Source organism: Pituophis catenifer, unplaced genomic scaffold (assembly GCF_029215685.1).
Source record: "Pituophis catenifer annectens isolate HBS135680 unplaced genomic scaffold, rPitCat1.0.hap2 SCAF_2, whole genome shotgun sequence".
In the NCBI taxonomy this organism is placed as follows: domain Eukaryota; kingdom Metazoa; phylum Chordata; class Lepidosauria; order Squamata; family Colubridae; genus Pituophis; species Pituophis catenifer.
In genome coordinates, this window is record NW_027256882.1 from 26,259,049 (window position 1) to 26,282,630 (window position 23,582).

Consider the following 23,582-nt stretch of genomic DNA (forward strand, 5'->3'; position numbering starts at 1 on the left):
TATGAATACACAGTGTGTGAACGATGCACCTCAACCACAAGCGCACCTCCTGTCCTCTCAAACATCTTCCTTTTTTACCTGCCGGCAAAGCCATTGGGAAAAGGTATTAAAGCAGGAAACCCGAGTTGCAGTCCTTGCACACGGAGTTGCAGCCTTGCGTGCAAAGCCAGCAGGAGGGACTCGGACCGCTCGCTTCCTCTGGTCTGGGAAGGGGGGAGGAGAGGGAAACCCCTTCGGAAAACGGGGCCAAGAAATTTGCAGGAAATTTCTCAAAGGCTGATTTGAATCTCCAAAGTCGACCTCTCCTCCTCTCCCCATCCACGCAGGGTTTTTCCTCCCGCAACGAAACGGAGGCTAAATGGCTCCCACGTTTCTGGCGATCCTGGTTTGTTTTGTTTTTCCTCCCAGGGGGGGGGGGGTCACAATTTTTGCTTTCTACCCTATCTGTCCCGTGCATATCCAAGGGCGGCAGGGGATTCGGGGCTTCCCACTTTCCCCCGACCTCGAACATTATAAAGCTTTACGTGTCTCCCTGAAATCCTCCGCCGCGAGATAAAAGACCCACCACGCTCACTGGACCGAGTGGATCACGAGTGGATCACCGTCTGCTAAAATCTTCCTTTAGAGGCTCCGGGGGAAAAAAAAGGCTCCGCGTAAGGCTCGCAGCGAGGTGCGGGAGGGGAGCAGAATCGGAAACTACAGGAAAGGCTGACGCTCTTCCAGCCTTTTCTGAAAAAAAGAAAAAAAAAAAGCCTAGGCTAAGCAGCACGCGTATCTCTTGAGCTTAGAGGGCCAGGCGCATGCTCAGTTCCCTCCTGAAGCGGGATGTAGGGGAGGCTGCTCGGTTTTTCCAACAGCTACGGACAGAGCCCCCTGCTGGATTCTGCGCGCAATGCCAGAGTTTTTCCGCAAGGGGAGAGAAGTGATCGTGGTTCCCTGTGGGCCTGGGGGTGATGGGCCTGGGAGTCGAAAACGAGATAAAAAAAAAATCCTGTCAGAAACCGCAGGGCTGTCAAAAGACAAGAAACCAGGAGCCTCTCTATGAAATCCTGACTAGGTGGCTCAGTGGCTAAGACACTGAGCTTGCCGATCAGAAAGGTTGTCAGCTTTTGTTGGTTCGAAACCCTAGTACAGGTCTCCTGCGTGAGCAGGGGGATGGACTAGATGACCTTCCAAGGTCCCTTCCAACTCTGTTACTGTTATAAACCCAGTTTTTGTCTTTGTGACCGATGGCAAAGTCGGACCTGAAGTGAGGGGAGGATTTGGGGGCTGGCTGGGAAAGGACAGATTAGGAAAATTAAGATTTATATTGATTTTCCCCAAGTTTTACAGCTGCCCTTCTCAAATTCATGCCTCTGGGTAGCTAAGGAGGGTTGGAAGCACCAAGAGGCAGCCTGTAATAAGGAGAAAAATCCTGGATGAAAGATCCTGATGAAAAAAGAGGCATTGAAATAAAAACTAGTCCCAAAATGGAGAAAAAACTGGAACTCATGGAGATTTTAGAAAATTTTACCTCAAAACAAGGTGCTATGATGGAGAATGGGAGAACGCGTCTCATCTGTGACTGGAGAACAAGTGGCATTACAAAATGAAGAAGAGAAGAGAATGATAACTTTATTGTCACTTTGAATGTACACTAATCAGCATACATTAACATGAAATTTCACTGCATATAATTTGTCCCGGGCCAAATTATTTAATGTAGTTTTATACTGTCTTTTAAATTTTGTTATCTATGTGTTTTATTTTTTGGCTGTTCACCGCCCTGAGTCCTTCGGGAGTAGGGCGGTATATAAATCTAATCAAATCAAATCAAATCAAAATCATATAGCTCTCAAAGGGTCACTATCTCCAATATACATTACATAAACATGACAAAATAAATAAATAAACAAATAAATCCAAAAATATGCATATAACCACATATATGACTCAGAGAAACAACACAGTCTGGTTCGGATGTATTCATGTACATGGCGAGAAAAATGAATCATGTGAGTTTACCAGATGGATGGCATAGGGAACAAAGCTGTTACAGAATCTGGTAGTCCTGCTAGAAATACTTTGAAACCTCCTCCCAGAGGGGAGCAACTGTGGAGTGGGTGTGTGGGGTCTCTAACAATGCTTTGAGCTCTAAGCACATAGTGCTTATAAGCAATATCCTGAATGACAGGAAGCGAGCTTCCTATAATCTCGGCTGTCCTTACCACTCTCCTTATGGATTTTCTATCTGAGACACTGCTGCCCCCAAACCAAACAATGGTGCAGTTTGTTAAAACGGAAATTCTCATTTAAAGCCTTATCCTGTATTGGGAAGGTGCCAGGGCTTTATCTGCTGCCCATGAATAAACAAGAAAAATAACAGAGGAAATCCTAGAGAGGCTTTAAAGACAGACCAAGGTTTGTAAAAGCATGATGTCTAGAAAAAGCATGATGTCTAGGACAGAAGTCTAGACATCTAGCTTCGCTGGCTGAGGAACTCTGGGAGTTGAAGTCCACAAGTCTTAAAGTTGCCAAGGTTGGAGACCCCTGGACTTGGAAGCACAATCAGTAGTGGGTTTCAAATTTTTTAACTACCGGTTCTGTGGGTGTGGCTTGGTGGGCGTGGCATGGCTTGGTGGGCGTGGCATGGCTTGGTGGGCGTGGCAGGGTACAGGATCCCTTAAAATCTCCATTCCCAACCAACTCGGGGGGAAGGTTAGTGCAAAATCCCCATTTCCTCCTGATCAGCTGGGACTTGGAAGGCAGAGAATAGATGGGGGCGGGGCCAGTCAGAATTTTTACTACCGGTTCTCTGAACTAGTCAAAATTTCTGCTACCGGTTCTCCAGAACTGGTCAGAACCTGCTGAAACCCACCTCTGAGCACAATCCTCTGTTTTGCAAACACAACCTCTCCCCCCCCCAATGTGGTGTTTTCCCCCAACGAAACAGAGGGTAAATGGCTCCCGCGTTTTCCCTCTTCCCACGACCTTATGAAGTTTTTACATGCATCCATGCAAGCCTCCAGTGCGAAATAAAAGCCCTTCCTCACTGAACTCCGGGCAACGTCTGGGATGTCTATCCGCTAAAGACTCCCTTGCAGCTTCTTGGCTCCTAGAAAGGCTCCACTTAAGCTCACAGCGAGGAGAGAGCAGAATCGAACACCGTAGAAAAGTCGGACTCACTCCCGGACTTTTCCGAAAAAAGCCCCGGTTAGCATAGCACGCATCTCTCTTAAGTTTGGGGGAAAGAGGAAGGCGCTCAGATTCTGCCCTCAATGCCAGAGTTCTACGCAAGGGGAAAAGCGATCAAGTTCCACGGCTCTTTAATAACATTTTCTTGATTGGGGTGTCGTTTACTTGATTGTTGATCTGACGTTAACCTTGGAGTTAATCTACGTTGATCTGGGTGCTGATTGCTGGTGGAGTGGTGCTTGGGTCTTTTTGATCTTTTTTTAGGCTGGGTGTTATTCTCTTTTGCATAATCTATAGATGTTATTAATGCAGTGGTGAAATTCAAATTTTTTTTACTACCGTTCTGTGGGCATGGCTTGGTGGGCGTGGTGTGGCTTGGTGGGCGTGGCAGGGGAAGGATGCTGCAAAATCTCCATTCCCTCCCTACTCCTGGGGGAAGGATATTGCAAAATCTCCATTCCCACGCCACTCTGGGACCAGCCAGAGGTGGTATTTGTCAGTTCTCCGAACTACTCAAAATTTCCTCTACTGGTTCTCCGAACTACTCAAAATTTCCTCTACTGGTTCTCCGAACTACTCAAAATTTCCTCTACTGGTTCTCCGAACTACTCAAAATTTCCTCTACTGGTTCTCCGAACTACTCAAAATTTCCTCTACTGGTTCTCCGAACTACTCAAAATTTCCTACACTGGTTCTCCAGAACTTGTCAGAACCTGCTGGATTTCACCCCTGTATTAATGTCTACGTGTCTACAAGTCTGTAGAGATTCTCAAGTCAATCAATCAACCAATGGAACAGCTTGCCTTCGGAAGTTGTGGGAGTTTCATCACTTGAGACTTTCAAGAAAAGATTGGACTGCCATTTGTCAGAAATGGTATAGGGTCTCCTGCTTGAGTGGTGGGGGGTGGATGGACTAGATGACTTATAAGCAGTGGTGAGATTCAGCCAGTTCGCACCACTTCGGGCGAACCGGTTGTTAACTTTCTGAGCAGTTTGGTGAACTGGTTGTTGGAAGAAATCATTAGGGCAGAGAACTGGTTGTTCAATTATTTGAATCCCACCACTGTCTATAAGGTCCCTTCCAACTCTGTTAATCTGTAAAAAAATCCAGGTCATCCAGGTTGTCCCAAAGGTGCTTTTTCAGGAGGCAACTGGACTTTGTTTTTTCTTTGAAGACGTTTCACTTCTCATTCACGAAGCTTCTTCAGCTCTGACAGTGTTAAGGATATTGTTGTTGTGTTACCAACCAGCAGAGTGTAGAGCACAGAGAAACGTTGCTGAGAGCAATGAATAAAAGATGTGCAAACTGGTTTATCAAAAGTTTACTTTATAGTGAAAAAACAATCTCATAGTCTTTAAACAAATCCAAGTCTTTGCCAGTTAAATCAGTCCAGTGATACAGAAACTCTTCTTACCACACAAACAGTAGTTGGTTAGAATAACAAACTCACTCTGGTTCACAAACCACGATGGTAGCAGATCCATCCAACGATGATAGCTCAATGATAACAACTCCACACACTATGGTAGCTTATCATCAACTGAATACTTTACAGTACCTTTCTTAAATACGGTCACAACTAGCGATTATCTAATTATAGCATGACTCAGCATTACAATGAATCAGCAGTAAAACTTTAAAGTCACACAATACATATTCATATTAAAGTCACAGAACACATATATTGCCTGGACAACTTGTTAGGCTCAGACCATATCTTAACAGGATAGTGGGGAATGGAAGGATTTAATACAGGGGTGTCAAACTGTCGGCCCACCGGCCACCCTCACCCCAGCTTTGTGAATGGGAAAAAACATTGTGAAACATCATGTGACGGCAATGTGACGCAGCAAGTTTGACACCCGTGATTTAATACAAATCCTTCCATTCCCCACTATCCTGTCAGAGCTAAAGAAGCTTCTTGGATGAGAAGTGAAACATCTTCAGAGAAAGAAACAAGAAAGTCCAGTTGCATCCTGAAAAAGCATCTTTGGGACATTTTTTGTGTCTATCAATGGCTGATTTGTCAGAGTGCCAGGCTTCTGGGCCTGGGATGATGGGCCTTGGAGTGGAAGAAAAGGGTCCCTCTAACATTACTTAATTCAAAAGGTGGTGTCATTTCCAGCAGGCAGCAGTTTCTAGATTTTTCCTCTTTTTTATTATTATTGTTATTATTATTTATTAAAATTGTATACCGCCCTACTCCCGAAGGACTCAGGGCGGTGAACAGCCGAATAAAATACATATAATATAAATGTTAAAAAAACATTAAAATACAATTAAATAATTGGCCCGGAAAACGAAATTTAAAACACCCCAAATTCATAAGACAAGTTTTAAATTTAAAAATTTAAAAAAATTTTAAAAACAATTTAAAAGAGAGGTTAGGCCAGGCTGGCCTGCTGAAATAGAAATGATTTGATGGCACGGCGGAAAGTGTGTAGGTCCGGGATCCTTTTTTAATGTCTAAGCATTATCTGTGATCTTGTGAAGACTGAGAAAATCTCTGCGGAGGCTCAAAAGTCACTTTAAAGGAAGGCCTACAAAACAAAGAGCAAAAATCCTGTCAGAAATGGCAAGACACGGTCAAGAGACAAGAACAAAGAGGCTGTCCTTGAGGCACCATTTGTGTCTTGTGGTTGTCAGTGTACTGTGGCTCAAAGAGACAAAGCATAATTGGTCTGGATCAGGGGTCTGCAACCTTAAACACTCAAAGAGCCATTTGGACCCGTTTCCCACAGAAAAGAAAACACTGGAAGCCACAAAACCCTTCCCGTGCCTGACTATTTCTTGAGAGGCCACAAAACTAGCATATGTAGTTGAATTAAACGTTCTGTTTTCTTCTGAAACTTTTCTTTTCTTGGATTTATCCATGGTTGGCCTACTGGGGGTTGAAAAACTCAATAAATTGCATGCCGGCGGGTGTCACACATTGGCGGTTGTGACGCATATTTTGAGTGACAGGGAGCCGCAGCAGAGGGGTGAAAGAGCCACATGTGGCTCCAGAGCTACAGGTTGCTGACCCCTGGTCTGGATGCACCTGGAGAAATCTCCCCCTCCCACCTTCTCCTGTTGTGGATTAATTAGACCAACACAACTTTTCTGGGTTAGCTAGAGACAGTATATTGCGCAATAGGTTCAAAGCTCATTTGTACATGAAGCATTGAACAAAGACAGAACCTAGTTACAATGGTTTTATACCCTTCTAAGACAAAGGATTCTGTTAACTCAGCAGTTTATGTGGTCATATACATTTGTTATATTTAATTGACATTTCCTAATTACTAAGTTTCACATTATCTTTGCCAAACAGTCATAATTCTTCTTGTAAATCACTGAAGCATAGATTCAGATTATCTCTTGTTGATATTTCATGTGGTCATCCTTGGTCTCTTTTAACCTTCAAACTGTATATCACCAAATGTCTCTATCTCTGACAACTGAGGGGCCTCTCTTGTAGAATGTTTCTACTTCAAAGGAATTTCTCATTATCTTTGTACTGTTTCAACTGGATATAATTGCTTCTCTCAAACAAGCACATTTTCTTTCTTACAATACTATGAATAAAGAGGGCCCCTCAGTGATCATCCAGCTGGACTCGCATTACCTACATTACTCCTGTTCTTAAGGTGATTCAGGTAGGCTATGGATGGGGAACCCTCCTTCTTCCCTCATGCTCAGAATTCTGGGAGTTCAAACTTAGACAGGCTTTAATTTTCACTAGTTGCTCCATCGGGATAACCAGCCCTTCTTGACTGGTGTCTTGAAATCCATCTCTTCTCATTCATTCCCACTCCAATAAAATAGAAAAGAGAATAGGGTTCTTGCTTGTCTCAGTGCAGCCTTTTCCTGCTCTTTCTTTGAGCAAGGAGTGGCTCTGATGCTGGGGGAAAAATGTGTTTCTGCCTGGTTTTGATCCAGGGACCTTTTGCGTGTGAGGCAAATGTGATAACCACTACACCACAGAAACGGGCTGTTCTCAGCCAGCATGCCCATATCTTTGGCTGGCCATCCCAGTCTGACATTTACAGCATCAGTGGGGTTAAGGAGATGTTATTCTTTATGTTTCCTCCCCCTTTTGCATTCTGGAAGGTAAAAAATAATACAAATATTTAAATCCTGGTGAGAATCCTTGCATTTCGGGAGATAAAGCTGACACAACAGATGAACAAATATTTATGCCTCAGTAACAAAAAAGCATCAACAGTGTGGGAATCAAAGCCCACAGACCTTCATCTCTGGATCATGCCATCAAGCAGGCCATCCCTGGGTGGGCTCAAACCACCATCCTTCTGGTTAACAGCCAGATGTGCTACCCCTTGCACCACAGAGACTTGGCATAGGGCAGTGATGGCTAACCTTTTTGCCGTCGCATGCCAAAAGTGGGGAGAGCGTGGGGGGTCATGGGTGCGGGTGCCCACATCCATAATTCAATACGCCCTGCCCTCCCGCGCATGCACACGTGACCCCCCCACACTTCCCCCTGCTTTTGGCACGTGATGGCACGGTGGGCACGGTGGGCCCGTTTTTTCCACCTCCCCAAGCTCCAGAGGCTTTCTAGGAGCCTGGGGAGGGCAAAAACAGCCTTCCCCATTCCCCCCGGAGGCCAGAAACAGCCACTTTCCCGACTTCCAGTGGGACCGGAAGGCCTGAAAGTGAGTTGGCCGGTGCGCACATGCGCGCTGGAGCTGAGCTAGGGCAACACTCGTGTGCCCACCAATATGGCTCCGCGTGCCACCTCTGGCACTCGTGCCATAGGTTCGCCATCACGGGCATAGGGCTTGGCATCAGCCTCCCTCAGTCAGGAGATGCATACTTGGTGCCAGGGCTTCTTTTTGGCTTTTGTAGTGTGGCTTTTTTTCTCCCACTGAAAATAAAATCTGGGATGAAACCTAGAAGGGATTGTTCTTATTGTTATAAGGCACAGTGTCTTCTGACCAACATATCTGATTGGTGTCTATCCAGCCCAAACTACAGATGCTCAGGTGAAGGGAGCTAAGGGGGAGGCCTGTGCCAGGTCTCTGTGGCGCAATGGGTTAGCGCGTCTGGCTGTTAACCAGAAGGATGGTGGTTCGAGCCCACCCAGGGACGGCCTGCTTGATAATTCAAATGTGAAGGGGGTGGATTTTTAATGCATCAGGCTCTTCATATGAGGGCTTCAATTCCCATCCTGTCAATGCTTTTTTGTTACTGAGGCATAAATATTTGTTCATCTGTTGTGTCAGCTTTATCTCCCAAAATGCAAAAGGGAGATGAAGACACCCTACAGCAGGGTTGGGCAGCTATGGCAACATTACGACCTGTGGACTTCGGCTCCCAGAAGTCCACAAGTCGTAATGTTGCCATAGTTGCCCACCTCCGCCCACCAGTATCTTTCTCTGGGCTTCTGCTGGCCACCGGGAAGAGCTGGAGCAATGTCCTTTTTAGGCAAAGATAATGCAGCCCAAATGAACCTATGTTCCCCTCTCTACATGGGGCTCCCCTTGAGGAGCACTCGGAGGCTCCAACTGGCGCAGAGTGCGGCCACACGGGTGGTGATGGGAGCGACGTGGCGCTCCCATGTAACGCCTCTCCTGTGCGAGCTGCACTGGCTCCCAGTGGTCTTCCGAGTGCGCTTCAAGGTTTTGGTTATCACCTTTAAAGCGCTCCATGGCTTAGGACCTGGTTATCTACGGGACCGCCTGCTACCACCAATAGCCTCCCACCGACCAGTACGCTCCCATAGAGAGGGGCTCCTCTGGGTGCCGTCGGCCAAACAATGTCGACTGGCAGCCTCCAGGGGGAGAGCCTTCTCTGTGGGGGCACCTACTATCTGGAACGAGCTCCCCCCGGAGATACGGAGGATCCCGGATCTGCGTACCTTCCGTCGCGCGCTTAAGACGTTCCTATTTCATCAAGCTGGCCTGACCTAAATTTTCCTCTTTTAAATGGGAATTTTAAATTTGGTTTTAAATTATTGGGGTTTTAAAATGGTTCAGCCAAATTTATTTAATTTGTTTTATCACTATTTTAAATTTTGTATCTATATGTTTTATTTTATGGCTGTTCACCGCCCTGAGCCCTTCGGGAGTAGGACAGTATACAAATTTAATTAATAATAATAATAATAATGTTGGGTGCTCTCCGTGGTCCTGAAACATCAAGCTCTTTCTTTGTGTCTGTCCCTATACAATCCATGGCTGGTTTTCCTGGGACACCTTGAATTAGAATCAGAATCAGAATAGAGCTGGACCTTGGAGGTCTTCTAGTCCAACCCCCTGCTCGAGCAGAAGACCCCATACCATTTCAGACAAGTGACTGTCCAGTGTCTTCTTCAAAACCTCCAGTGATGAAATACCCACAACGTCTGAAGGCAAAGCTATTCCACTGGTTAATTGTCTTCACTGTTAGGAAGTTTCTTCTTAATTCCAGGTTGCTTCTTTCCTTGATTAGTTTCCATCCATTGTTTCTTGTCTTGCCCTCTGGTGCTTTGGAAAATAAATTGACCCTCCTCTTTGTGGCCGCCTTTCAAATACTAGAATACTGCTATCGTGTTCCTGCTATCCTTTTTTTCTCTAGGCTACTCAAATCCTGGATGGAGTGGTCAGGGACTTTTTGATAAAGTTGCATGGATATCCTTATTTTTTTGTACTATATTGCAGTGGTCCCCAACCTTTTTATCGCCGCGGACCAATCAGCCTTTGATAATTTTACCATGGCCCGCTGAGCGCGCGCAGGGGTGGGGGCTTTGGGCCACATGTGCGTACCTGCGTGGGGCTCTCTTCCCTGGAGCCTTTGCGCACGGCCCAGGAGCTTTTGCGCACGGCCCAGGAGCCTTTGCGCTGCAGCGTTCATGTCCCCCGGCCGCTGCGCGGCCCGGTGCCAGGTACTCCACGGCCCGGCACCGGTCCGCGGACCGGGGGTTGGGGACCACTGCTATATTGTATAGTTGCTCTATTTCCTTTTTCTGTTGTTCCGGGTTGCTGCAGTATGTTTGGGCTGATTTAAATAAAGCCCTTAGGAGCTTTTCTTGCAGGAGGTTGGGTTGTTGCTTTGGTAGTGGAGCATCTGGTTAGTATGGGTGGTTTTTCTGTAGGTGTGAGTTTCTAGTTTGCCATTGTGGTCTTTGCTGATCAGGATGCAGAATGCATCTATGAACATCAACTAGCAGTCAGAAGACATGACGAAAATTCTTTAATTTCACAACATATAGAGCGGTGGTGGAATTCAAACTTTTTTACTACCGGTTCTGTGGGTGTGGCTTGGTGGGTGTGGTGTGGCTTGGTGGGCATGGCTTGGTTGGCGTGGCAGGGGAAGGATAGTGCAAAATCCTCATTCCCTCCCTGCTCCTGGGGCCAGCCTGAGCTAGTATTTGCCGGTTCTCTGAACTACTCAAAATTTCCGCTACCAGTTCTCCAGAACCTGGCAGAACCTGCTGAATAGCACCCCTGATATAGAGAGATTTAACCATAATTTCAACTGGGAAATTATGGACCATCTTAGACCAAGCCAAATCCAAAAATGCCAGGGAATTTCTAGAAGCCTGGCACTGTGACAAATCAGCCATCATTGGACACATAGATATTAACAACATCTATAGACTATGCAAAAAAGATTATCAACCAGGCCAAAAGGGAACAAAAATACCCAAGCACCTCTCCACAGGCAATCAGCACCCAGATTACCATAGAATAACTCCAAGGTTAACATGAGACCAACAATACCATTGTTAGGATATGGTTTGAGCCTAACAAGTTGTCCAGGCAATATATGTGTTCTGTGACTTTAATATGAATATGTATTGTGTGACTTTAAAGTTTTACTGCTGATTCATTGTAATGCTGAGTCATGCTGTAATTAGATAATCACTGGTTGTGAACGTATTTAAGACAGGTACTGTAATGTATTCAGTTGATGATAAGCTACCATTGTGTGAGGAGTGCTATCCATTGTGCTATCATCGTTGGATGGATCTGCTACCATCGTGGTTTGTGAACCAGAGTGCGTTTGTTATTCTAACCAACTACTGTTTGTGTGGAAGAGTTTTTGTATCACTGGACTGATTTAACTGGCAACGACTTGGATTGATTTAAAGACTATGAGATTGTTTTTTCACTATAAAGTAAACCTTTGATAAGCCAGTTTGCACATCTCTTATTCATTGCTCTCAGCAACATTTCTCTGTGCTCTACACTCTGCTGGTTGGTAACACAACAACAATATCCTTAACAACCACAATCAAGAAAATATTAAAGAGCCAACAGTAAACAGCCAGCAAAGCATTTCTAAGACCACCCCCACCCACACTGACAGGGCAAGCCACCAGAATATAAACTAACAGCAAACTGCACTCTACTAGCACTGACGATGTTTACCTAATTTTGGTAAAGAAACATCTGCAAGAAAACAAGCAAGCTCAGAGAGCACCATGTCAATCCTCATGTCCCTCATGTCAACCCTGAGCTACAAATATTCTCCTTCATTAGTGCCAGTGTAAACATTTAGGACACCCACAAGCTTTTCCCATAATGGTCTCTATGTTAGCACTCCAAACTATGATTTCCCCAGCGCTGACATGAATGAGTGGGAAAAAGCCTGTTAGAAGTAGTAGCTTGACTTTTCACCCAGTTCTTTCCCCGGGCAGATAACGTCACCTAGGTGATGGGAGGAGGGGGAAATTCCTGTGACTTGAAGTAATTGAAATGAAAGATGGACTTGGAAGATGGCCAATGAGACACTGAGATTTGAGGAACGGAAAGGGAGTGGTTTGGGATCAGAGGGTCAGTTTCGGCTGCAAATGAGTTCAGGACTAGATCGTTATTCTTCAATAAATAAGAGATTTCATCAAAGACTTTGTGTTTGAGAATGAAATTTATTTGAGATAACATCGGAACCTGACACTCTAGCTCTCCTGTAAAGTTTTATTATAATTTTTTAGTTAAAAATCATTAATCTGTTCTGCACCTCCTCTTTGGCATATAGTTTGGTATAATAGTCCACAAAAGCTTCTTTAATTAATTTTTGTTGAAAAATTTCTTTCCCTCCAGTTTCAATACTATCAATAGTCCGTATACTTTGTTTTTTCCTCAATGTGTAAGCCAGCCATCTGCCCGGTTTATTAGCGTTGCAAAATGTATTATGCTTCGCATATTGTAAGTTTGTTGCAACTTGTTCCGCCATAAGCATTTGAAATTGGTCTTTCAAAAGTTTTATAGCACTTCGTATTCTTTCATCTGTTGAGTTTTTAATAAGTAACTGTTCTTTATTCTTTATTTCCGTTTCCAATTCAGATCTTTTCTTTTGTCGGAACAGTCTATGTTTAGAGTTCATATAGATAAGTACCCTCTCATATAAGCTTTACTTGCGTCCCAAACAATTTCAATTGGGGTACCTTTATTCAAATTTGTTTCAAAAAATTCTTTCAAATGCTTTTTAAGTTCTATTGTATTTTTTTCATATCTAAACAAGTTCTCATTTAATCTCCAAGAACGTCTCTCAACCTTATCCATCTCAATTTCAATCCATACAGGGCTATGGTCAGTCAAAGTTCTTGGAAAAATCTTTGTTCTTTTTGTCTTAACAAGTAGATCATTTGACAACAGGATAAAATCAATCCTAGAAAAGGATCTATGTCTATCAGAAAAGAAAGTGTAGTCCAATTCATTTGGGTTATGTATTCTCCAAACATCTTTTAGTTCCATATCTTCTTTCATATCAAAAAAAGTCTGTGGTAGTCTAATTCTAGACTTTGCCAAACTCTTTTTATCTAATTTAGAATCAATTACTCCGTTCCAGTCTCCCATAATTAAAATAGATCTATAGTCCCATTGCAATATTTTAGTATGTAACATCTTATAAAAATAGTCCTGTTGTTGATTGGGAGCATAAATTCCAATCAAAAGAATTTGGCCATTTGCTGTAAACAATTCAATTGCTACAAACCTACCATCTTGATCTGCTTCTATAACTTTAGCTGTTAACTTTTTATTTACATAAATAACCACACCATTCTTTTTCTGCGAAGTTGAAGATATAAAGTGTGCTCCTAGTTTTGAATTTATCAAATATTTTTGATCTTGAGTTATAATATGCGTTTCTTGTAAACATATTATATCATTATTAAATTGTTTCAAATATGTAAATAGTTTCTTCCTTTTTTGTGCTGAATTCAACCCATTAACATTCCAAGATAAACACTTAAAGGTCATCAGCCTCTTTCTGGAGCACAGAGCAAAATACTTGAAGTTCATCCGAAAGCTTCGATCTCGCTCCTCCCATAGCTCCACTCTCTTGTACAGTACTCTTAGCTGCCTTCTTGTCTTGTCTTTCCTGTTGTTGTTGTTGCTTTTGTTTAAGTAGCTTAGATTGAGCTCTAGTTATACGTTGATCTTTAACTTCAGTCAACTGAATCAAATCCAAAATTGGAGAAGAATCAAGCAAGGGCTCACTCAGAAAACCTCCTTCTGCACCTTGCACTACTTCTAATTCCTGCTTAGACTGTTCTTGCAATTGCCTCTCTTCACTCTCTTTAATCTCCAAAACTGTGGATGTACGTGGAGATGGTGTTCTTTCCTTAAGAATAGTAGTGTAAAAGTGTTGTGCCTTCTCCACGGTATTCAACCGATATCCTTCTCCCTTATATTTGAAAATTATCCCAGCTGGTGCGTCCCACCGGAAGGGTATCTGTAAATTTTTCAATTCCTTAACAAGAAAACCAAATTCTTTTCTGGCTTTCAGCATTTTAGGAGGTAATTCTTTAAAGATTTCAAGTCGTGAACCCCCCACTTGTACTGAAGTATGAAAAGATTTTTGCAGGATATCATTTCTAATTTCCCTATCTGTAAAGTATATGACCACATCTCTAGGCAGTTGTCTTTGTCTGGCCACCCAAGAGTTCACTCTGTAAATTTTATCTATTTTGTGAAATACCACATCAGGATTAACTTGTAAAATCTTGGCCAAGGCTTCAGAGCAAACTTGTCTCAAATCCTGTCTCTCCTCCTCTCGAATTCCCCGAAGCCGTATGGCGAATTCCATCGCCCGGAATTGTATCATAACAATCTCATCTTCAATTCTCTGCATTTTATTATCAACTTCATCAATTTTATAATCATTGTCTTTCATCTTGACATTAACTTCTGATTTAAATTCTTCAACTTTAAAATCAACTTTCCCAATAAATTCTGCCAGGCCAGACGCCACTTCTGATATTTTTTTGGTCACCTTATTTTGATTCTGTTTCACCATATCTTTAACTTCATTAATTTCCTGCATGAATTCCTGATGTGATTTTTGAAGTTTATCATCTATCTCCTGTTGAGATTTTAGAAATTTATCATCCAGAGTTTTAGAAATAAATTGTTTTAAATCTCCCACATCAAATTCTTTTTTCTGGGTTTGTAACTGCTGTGCAGAGGGAAGCTGCGTTTCTTGTTTATGTGTGGGGGATCCCCCCCCTGCTGCCTTCCCTTCCTGCTTCTTTGAAGCCATCCTGCTGCGTAGTCTGGATTTTCTGAAAAGGGAAGTTCCTTTTCCTTTCCCTCCTGCACAAAGACTTCTAAAAAAGTCCCCCAGATTTGATCAATTAAAAGCTAGGGTAAAACAAAGTCCAATATTAGAAAGGGAGAAATTTTCCACTTGCTTCTCTTATAGCAAACAAGGCAACTTTGCAACAACTTGAAAACTTGTAACACAAAATAACTTCACCAATCCACACTCATTGGCTCGTTAACTTTAAGGCTAAGCGCCATGTTTTTTTCAAAGCACTTTCACTCACTCAAATTTGTCTCAGTTTGAAAAATCAACAAAGCGCTGATACTTGCGTTTCCAAATTTGAGGGTTCCGATAGGTTCGCTGTTTGTTAAAACTGATTCTTTTCAAATTACGTTTCCTGCAGCCGGCTTGTTTTGCGAAAGCAAAGTCGTCCCACGTCGCCCGGAGTTTCCGCAGGTTGGGAGGGAGCCACACCCGTGGACTTATAGAAAAATATTTAAATGATAAGAGAGTTACAAAAATTACTGATCAACAAAAGGAAAGAATGAATTATCCTATAACAGAGGAGGAGATAACAGCAGCAATTAAACAGTTAAAAACAGCTAAAGCTCCTGGCACGGATGGTTTGACTGCAGTGTATTACAAAACTTTACAAGCTGAAATGGTGGGACAACTTAGAGATTTATTTTGCAATATTCAACAAGGGGGTAAAATACCCCCATCATGGACAACTGCCTATATATCTTTGATACCAAAAGAACAAGTTGGTCCTAAAAAACCAGAGAATTATAGACTAATATCTCTTTTGAATACAGACTATAAAATCTATGCGAAAGTATTAGCCAACAGGTTGATGCCAGTAATCCAAAAGGTGATTCATGAGGATCAAGCGGGATTTATTGAGGGCAGATATATGAAGGACAATGTAAGGCAAGTAATAGATTTATTGGAATATCTTGATAAGAATAAACAGATTCCTGCAGTGCTGGTTTTTTTGGATGCAGAGAAGGCCTTTGATAGAGTGGATTGGAATTTTCTACTAAAGACTTTAAAAAAGATGGACTTTGGGGACTGATTTATACAGGCGATTTCAGCAATTTATCAAGAGCAAAAGGCACAGATTATTATTAATGGAAGTTTGACGACAGAGTTTAAAATTGAAAAAGGAACAAGACAGGGATGTCCGTTGTCCCCACTTTTATTTATTTTAACATTGGAAGTCTTGTTAAATACAATACGGGACTCTAAAATTTTGAAAGGCATAATGATAAGGCAAGAGGATTATAGAATAAAGGCATTTGCAGATGATCTGGTTGTTACCCTATCACAACCTATGGAATCAACAATCTTGATGAAGGACATTATACAAGACTATGGTAGAGTTTCGGGTTTTAGACTGAATTCAAAAAAGACTAAAATGATAGTTAAAAATATGACACAAGATCGTAAACATGAGCTTGAAAGGAGGGCAGGTTTTGAAATTGTACCTAAGGTAAAATATCTTGGAGTTCAGGTTGCAGAATCAAACATGAAATTGTTTCAAAATAATTATGAGGTGTTGTGGCGAGAGGTTCAGAAAGACATGGAGACTTGGAAAAAGCTGCAACTGTCTTTACTTGGAAGAATAGCAGCAGTTAAGATGAACATTTTGCCAAGATTTCTGTTTTTGTTTCAAATGATTCCGGTGCTTAAAAGTGATAAACAACTGAAAGTTTGGCAGTCTGGTGTGAATAAGTTTGTCTGGAACGAGAAGAAGCCGAGAGTGAAATTGAAAATTATGCAAGATGTTCCAGAAAGAGGAGGCCTTAAACTCCCAAACCTACAGTTATATTATGATGCAGCAGCTTTAACTTTAACAAGTGATTGGTTTGGAAGTAAAAAGACTGGAATATTGAATGCAGAAAGTTTTGATCTTGAATTTGGATGGCATGCTTATTTATTTTATGACGATAAAGTAGATAAAGTATTTAAAAGTCATATACTTAGAGACTCTTTGATGAGAGTTTGGAAGAAGCACCGACTCAAATGGGATTATAAAATACTGCTATGGCTGGATCTTGGTCATACTTTGTGGAATACAAATATAATGTCACTCGGGGGGTTTTTATATAAAGAGGTTCTTTTTACAGATGCGGGCAGATGGCAGCTGAAGACATTACAGACACTGTTGGATGAAGGGTTTAATTTAACTTGGTTACAATATAATCAATTACAACTGAGATGGAAAGAGGACCAAAAAACTGGCATTATGTTGCATGAGGAAGAATTGGTTAGACATATAAGAGAGAAAGGTCCAATGCATATTAAAAGGCTTTATAATGTTTTGTTAGAAAGAGATTCAGAAACGGAATTAGTTAAAGATTGTATGATTAAGTGGGCACAGAATTTTGAAGAACCAGTGATGCTGGAAACTTGGGAAAAAATTTGGGTTCAGAATGTTAAATTTACACAGTCGCAAAACCTGAGAGAAAATTTTTATAAAATGTTTTATAGATGGCATTTAGACCCTAAAAAGTTGTCATGTATGTACCCTAATGTTCAGCCAAAATGTTGGAGATGTGAATGTTTAGATGCTACGTATTATCATGTTTGGTGGACCTGCAGGAAGGTTAAGGCTTTTTGGATAAAAATTTGGTGGGTCATGCAGAATGTTTTGAGGAAAAAAATTCAATTTTCTCCACAGTTGTTTTTATTGGGTATAGTTAAGGGTTTTACACAGGGTGAAATAAAACTGATATTGTATATGATAACAGCAGCAAGATTGTTGATAGGTAAATATTGGAAGAATGAAGCTTTGCCCACTATCGAGGAATGGACATTGAAGATGGCTAGTTTTGCAGAGATGGCGAAGATTTCAGCATATTTAAAAGACTGTTCACAAGAGACTTATGAATGGGAATGGAAAAGCTGGATAGAATACGTCCAGAACAAATACCAAACTAGAAAGTATCAAATAGCTTTTATTTGAAAATAATGTATTAGAAATATTTTAATGTAAAGAGATAAAGAGGAAAAATTATACAGGGGGAGGGATGGGTTCAAGCTTATATATCAGTGTTATTAGTTATGAATATATAATAGGGAAGTCTGGGGGGGGGGAAGGTTAGGGAGGGTTAGGGAGGATGGGAAGTTTGGGGAGGGAGGTGGGGGGGGTGAAAAAAGGGGTGAAAATGTAATTGTAAAACTTTTGCAATAAAAAAAAAATCATTAATCTGGGTTTGGAGAAAATAAATCTGCCATAGTGCAGAGCAACTGTTTCCAATTTGCATTAGGATGGCCATTCCTTTTGAGCATCAACAGCTGGTCTTCGGTGAAGCACTTTCTTTGCTGGGAGCAAAATGATGTGAGACATTTGGGGCTTCGATTTCCTGACTTGCATTCATTTCTCAGGCAATTTGGTTTCACGTCACCCTTCCCAGGCGGTCCCCTGGGAAGTGAGTGTTTCTTTGCCTGGTTGCATTCACAATGGCAGCCTTTTTCTAAGTTACCCATCGATCTCCCCTCAAAAGACCCCTCGCATCCTGGACATAAACTGTTTCAACTCCTACCCTCAAAACGACGCTATAGAGCACTGCACACCAGAACAACTAGACAAGAGGTGGGTTTCAGCAGGTTCTGACCAGTTCTGGAGAACCAGTAATAAAAATTCTGACTGGCCCCGCCCTCATCTATTCTCTGCTTCCCAAATCCCAGCTGATTGGGAGGAAATGAGGATTTTGCGGTAATGTTCCCCTGAATTGGGGAGGGAATGGAGATTTTACAGTATCCTTCCCCTGCCACGCCCACTAAGCCATGCCCGCCAAGCCAAGCCACGCCCACCAAGCCACGCCCACAGAACCAGTAGTAAAAAAAATTTGAAACCCACCACTGAACTAGACACAAGAATAGTTTTTTCCCCGAATGCCATCACTCTGCTAAACAAATAATTCCCTCAACACTGTCAAACTATTCACTAAGTCTGCACTACTATTAATCTTCTCATCGTTCCTATCACCCATCTCCTCCCACTTATGACTGTATGACTGTAACCTTATTGCTGGTATCCTTACGATTTATATTGACTGTTTCCTAATATGATTTGATTGCTTATTTCTTCCCTATGACTATCATTAAGTGTTGTACCTTATGTTTCTTGACGAATGTATCTTTTCTTTTATGTACACTGAGAGCGTACGCACCAAAGACAAATTCCTTGTGTGTCCAATCACACTTGGCCAATAAATAAAGAATTCAAAAAAAAAATCATAAATGTGACCGAAAAAGTCAAAAAGGTTTGGGCTTTACTGTTGGGATCAACTTTTGAGTGTTCCTGCCAGAAATGGAACCCTTGGTCAATCTGTGGGATAAAATTGGACTTTTTTTCCATCTGATGGGAGTTGGAGGGATTATAATGTGACTGTCAGTAATATGTTTAATTCTTGGGAAATTAAAAATAGATAAGTAGCTGTTGCAGAAAGGTTGTCTAGGTTTTTAAGTCTAACAAAAGTTACATGGGGGAATCTTTTGCAAAAAAAACCCAAAAAAACCTTTCCTGAACAACAGGATTCAGCCAGCAGCCCGAAAATGCCTTAAATTATGCTCCCTTATCCTTTACTTTGCCACTGAGTTCTGTAAAGGCACAAAACAATAGCAGATCTTTAATCCATTCCCCAGGGGTGAAATGCTCCCGGTTCGGACCGGATCGCCCAATCCGGTAGCGATGGCGGTGGGTGGTTCGGAGAACCGGTAGCAAAAATCCCTGCGGTCCCCCCCCCATTGCCCAGCTGAGCCGCACGATCATCAGAGGCTTTTTAAAAAAACTTTTAAAAGCATTTTTTCTACAACTTCTTCTGCCGAAAAAAATGCTTTTAAAAATTAAAAAAAAGCCTCTGATGATCGCGCGGCTCAGCTGGGATCTCAGAGGCTTTTCAAAGCTTTTTTTAAAACCATCTCTTCCCCGGAAGAGGTTGCAGGAAAAAATGCTTTAAAAGTCTCTCTGACAATCCCAGCTGAGTTGCCTGATCTTCAGAGAGACTTTTCAAAGCATTTTTTTCTGCAACCTCTTCAGTGGAAGAGGTGGTTAAAAAAATGCTTTGAAAAGGCTCTGACGATCCCAGCTGTGTTGCCTCATCGGCAGAGGCTTTTCAAAGCATTTTTTTGCATTTGCAGAAAAAATGCTTTGAAAAGTTAAAAAAAAAAGTTGGCCACGCCCACCCAGTCACATTACCCCTCCCCCCACCAAGCCACGCCCACAGAACCGGTAGTAACAAATTTTACATTTCACCCCTGCCATTCCCTATTGCAAGCAACAGTCTTGGATAGCCAGCAAAAGATATGGGCATGCTGGTTGAGCCCATCCCATACCAGTGGTTTCCGTGGTGTAGTGGTTATCATGTTTGCCTAACACGCAAAAGGTCCCTGGTTCGAAACCAAGCAGAAACACATTTTTTTTCTCAGCATGGGAACATTTCAAGTTCCAAGCCTAAACAGGAAATATCTCCCTGCATCACCTCAGTTCTGCCTGAGTTCCTGGAATGCGGCAGACTGTTCCTCCTTCCTCATGTGCAAAAGAAATATATTTTGTCTCAGCAATGGCAACCAAGAACTAATCTAGCAAAAATTAAGAAAAAGAGATGCTGTATAATTATGGGTTTCCTTTATTCCTTCTCTTCTTGACTTTGCTGAAGCTCGGCTATGAATTCCTATAAGAGCTGTTTGAAGATTGGCTAGCCAGGAAAGGAGCTTTGAGAAGTCAAACCCTTCATCCACATTGGATTAGCCCTTTGAGCCACTTCTAATCCAGTCTGGGAAAGGAGATCCCAGAATTCCCTCATTGTGAGAACTTCCAAGCTAACTTATTTTGGATGAAAATAGAAGGGGGACTCTCCTCATCCCCCTTTTTTTACCTTTCTTCCTCTTTGAATAGAGGTTTTGGGCATCAGCTATGACCATCTGGGATGGTCATTACATCTGGGATGTTGGAGAAAGAGCTGCCATCTGCATCAAGTCAGCTGGAAGCAATGGTGGGATTCAGCCGGTTTGCACCAGTTCAGGAGAACCAGTTGTTAACTTTCTGAGTAGTTTGGCAAACTGGCTGTTGGAAGAAATCTTTTTCCTACCAGGATTAATCCTATCAGGAAGGCAGGAAGGAGCCATTCTGGTGGGCCTGTGTGTGTTGTTTCTAGCCTACTCCTTATCTTTATTATTGCCCTGCTTAAGTATTTTCAGAAACTGCCTCTGGGTTAAGCCTTGTTACATTGTAACAGCCCTTAAAGGTTCTTGGCAGTATGCCCAGACTTTCTGTAGCCTGAGCTTTTACAGCGGTTTCCCCGCCCATCCACCCCTTTGATGGTATTTTTACACTTTGGGCTTGGGAGGAAGGACTGGTTGGATTAAGAGCTATTTACATAAGGATTAGCATAGTCATAGAAGAAATGGCTGAGAAGCAGCATGCAAGCTTGGCACTCTAATTTTTTTACTACCTTTCTAGGGGCATGTGATCTTTCCTTCAATCTGGATGATTTCCTTAGGATATCTTGTGTGGTGAGTGAGACTGGCTGACATCTTTAAGTGGTGCAAATGGATCTAAGGATTGCTTCTCCTGGGTGGGAAAGGGTGCTTTGTCATTTCACTGAGCACAGGAGTCTCTTCTCTATGGGGATTCTCCAGTTATCCAGGTCATGGTTGTCCCAAAGGTGTTTTTTTCAAGAGGCAACTGGACTTTCTTGGTTTCCAGAAAGTCCAGTTGCCTCTTGAAAAAACACTTTTGGGATAGGATGTCAGAGAGTTTACAGCGTGACTACTATTTTGAGACCACCCAGGAGCAAAATACAGGACACAGAGTTTGTCTTACAAATAGTGGTTTATATACAAGACTCACCACTGGCTGGAAGGTAACAAACCTGGCAACATTAGCAATAGATCTCTGAGAAAATTTTGAGGAAGCTTCTCCATCCCCACCAGTCCTTCTTCTTCCTGAAATCCTGGGTGGTGGGGCAAGGGTCTCTTTACAGGCCACCAACAGTTGGGGTTTTCTAAAGAGGGAGAAAGTGAAAATCTCAAAGGAAGAGATTCTCTGGCTCTCTTACAAACCTTCCCAATTACAGAACCTGAGGCTGGGGTTGATGCACCTTTCAAGGAGAAGCTGGAGGGATAAAGGCCTCCTTGTTCTTCCCTGGTGGTCTAGTGGTCAAGATTAGCGCTTTCACCGCTGTGGCTCGGGTTCAATTCCTAGCCATGGAAAGCTTTTACTTCCAAAACATTCATCATCCTGCAGGTGAAATTTTCAGGGAAGTTCATTTTCATGGCAAAATAGGCTGAACTGGCCAGAAAATTGCCCTAAATTTCCTTCTTTTCTCTTTTCCCCCACCCCACCCCATCCCTTGGTCCTCCAAGAAGGCTTGACAGAGTCTCCATGCAACCAGCTTGCCTTGGACCTTCAAAGAAGGCAGATGATGACGGCAGGAATCACAAGTGATTTGGATAGTGCAAAGCTGCCTATGATCCACTAGGGGGAGACAGGTGGATGTCACCTCTTCATGTTGGCTGAGGTGGAGCCGTATCCCACATCTCTGGAGCACAAGGGGTCAAAGGGTCTGGCTGTTGAGCAGAAGGATGGGGTGGTTTGAGTTCAACCAAGAACTCCTGAAGGTACCCTTCCTTTACTTAGCAAAATGGCTGAGTGGGGAAATTGAAAGACAACTCGTGCCATGTACTCTGTATGCATGGATTTGAATCTCATCCCTGTGGGCACTTCTTCCAGCTGATAATGATTCTGGGGCTTCTGCTCCACCTATCCTCATAAGAGTTAAACCAAAAGCAGAGAGAATGCAAGGTGATGTCAATGCCAGCCATCAAGAGCATTTCTCCGTTTCTCCCACTAAAACAGAATCTGGGATGAAAACTTCATCCGGTGATGCTGCCTGTACATCCTAGAAGAGCAAAAGGTGGAAGGAGACCTGCGCCAGCCGGGACTCGAACCCGGGTCGCAAGATTGGGAACCCTGCATGATGCCCCTACACCACTGGCACAGCTGTTGAGAGTCTGTCTTGAGAGAAGCAATATTTATATCCAGGGATTTTCTTTTCCCATCTGATGGCGGGAGAGAAGAACACACTGGGTCTGGTGGCCAAAGTATCTTATTGCTGTCCAGCTCTGGATGCTCAAGTGGGGGGAGCCAAGAAAGAGGCCTGTGCCAGGTCTCTGTGGCGCAATGGGTTAGCGCGTCTGGCTGTTAACCAGAAGGATGGTGGTTCGAGCCCACCCAGGGACGGCCTGCTTGATGTGTTTAATGATTAAGGCAAGAGATTGTTTATCGATTGGGTTCTTCATTTTGGGACTGCAGTTCCCACCTTCTCAGTATTTTTTCTGCCAGATTTAATGATTTAGCCATCTGCTTGAATATTGTTACCTCCCAGAATTAAAAAGCAGGAGCAGGATACAGGCTTAATTAAGGGAGGGGAAATCGGGAAGGTATTTCTACATTTTGGTTCCTGCTGAGAATACAAGGTCAGATCAATGCCAGCCTCAGCTTGGACCCAGGTTGCAAGTTAAGAAAGCTGAGTGATGCTTCACAGCATTGTGCTACTGTGGGACTGTTAAGCTTTTTAGGGCAAAATGTTTCTGCAGAAGAGACAGGCAAGTAGCTGCAGGATCGTGCAGAAGCTCTTTATAAGAGGTGAGGATTTGGCAATTTCACAAAGACGGAATGCAGAAAAAATTCCCAGATAGCCTTTCTGAAATCAGCTGCTTGCCTTTCACCTCCCAACAACCAAATTCACCCAGCTGGGCAAATCCCTGAAAGATCAGTGGCTCCCTTCCACCGAACTGCACCGAACTGCACACATGACCTCTTCAATCAGCTTCTTTCCATGTTTCATCGTTGCCTGTGATGTCACGTAATAGCTTGTATGGAGGAATCTTATGGAAAAGAAAAACTCTCCTGAGATGCAGGATT

General features: G+C 42.8%; 5 non-coding genes across 5 annotated transcripts; 3 read left to right on the plus strand and 2 right to left on the minus strand.

Annotated features, from left to right (window-relative positions):
- Nucleotides 1-7,072: 7,072 nt before the first annotated feature.
- On the minus strand, nt 7,073-7,145 carry TRNAV-CAC (transfer RNA valine (anticodon CAC)). The gene has a single exon. It is a non-coding gene; the product is annotated as a tRNA-Val (tRNA).
- Nucleotides 7,146-7,436: 291 nt separating this feature from the next.
- On the minus strand, nt 7,437-7,509 carry TRNAN-GUU (transfer RNA asparagine (anticodon GUU)). The gene has a single exon. It is a non-coding gene; the product is annotated as a tRNA-Asn (tRNA).
- Nucleotides 7,510-8,192: 683 nt separating this feature from the next.
- Nucleotides 8,193-8,266, plus strand: TRNAN-GUU (transfer RNA asparagine (anticodon GUU)). Its single transcript has one exon. It is a non-coding gene; the product is annotated as a tRNA-Asn (tRNA).
- An 11,729-nt stretch (nt 8,267-19,995) lies between these two features.
- TRNAV-AAC (transfer RNA valine (anticodon AAC)) lies at nt 19,996-20,068 on the plus strand. Its single transcript has one exon. It is a non-coding gene; the product is annotated as a tRNA-Val (tRNA).
- A 2,756-nt stretch (nt 20,069-22,824) lies between these two features.
- Nucleotides 22,825-22,898, plus strand: TRNAN-GUU (transfer RNA asparagine (anticodon GUU)). The gene has a single exon. It is a non-coding gene; the product is annotated as a tRNA-Asn (tRNA).
- The last annotated feature ends 684 nt before the right edge of the window (nt 22,899-23,582 follow it).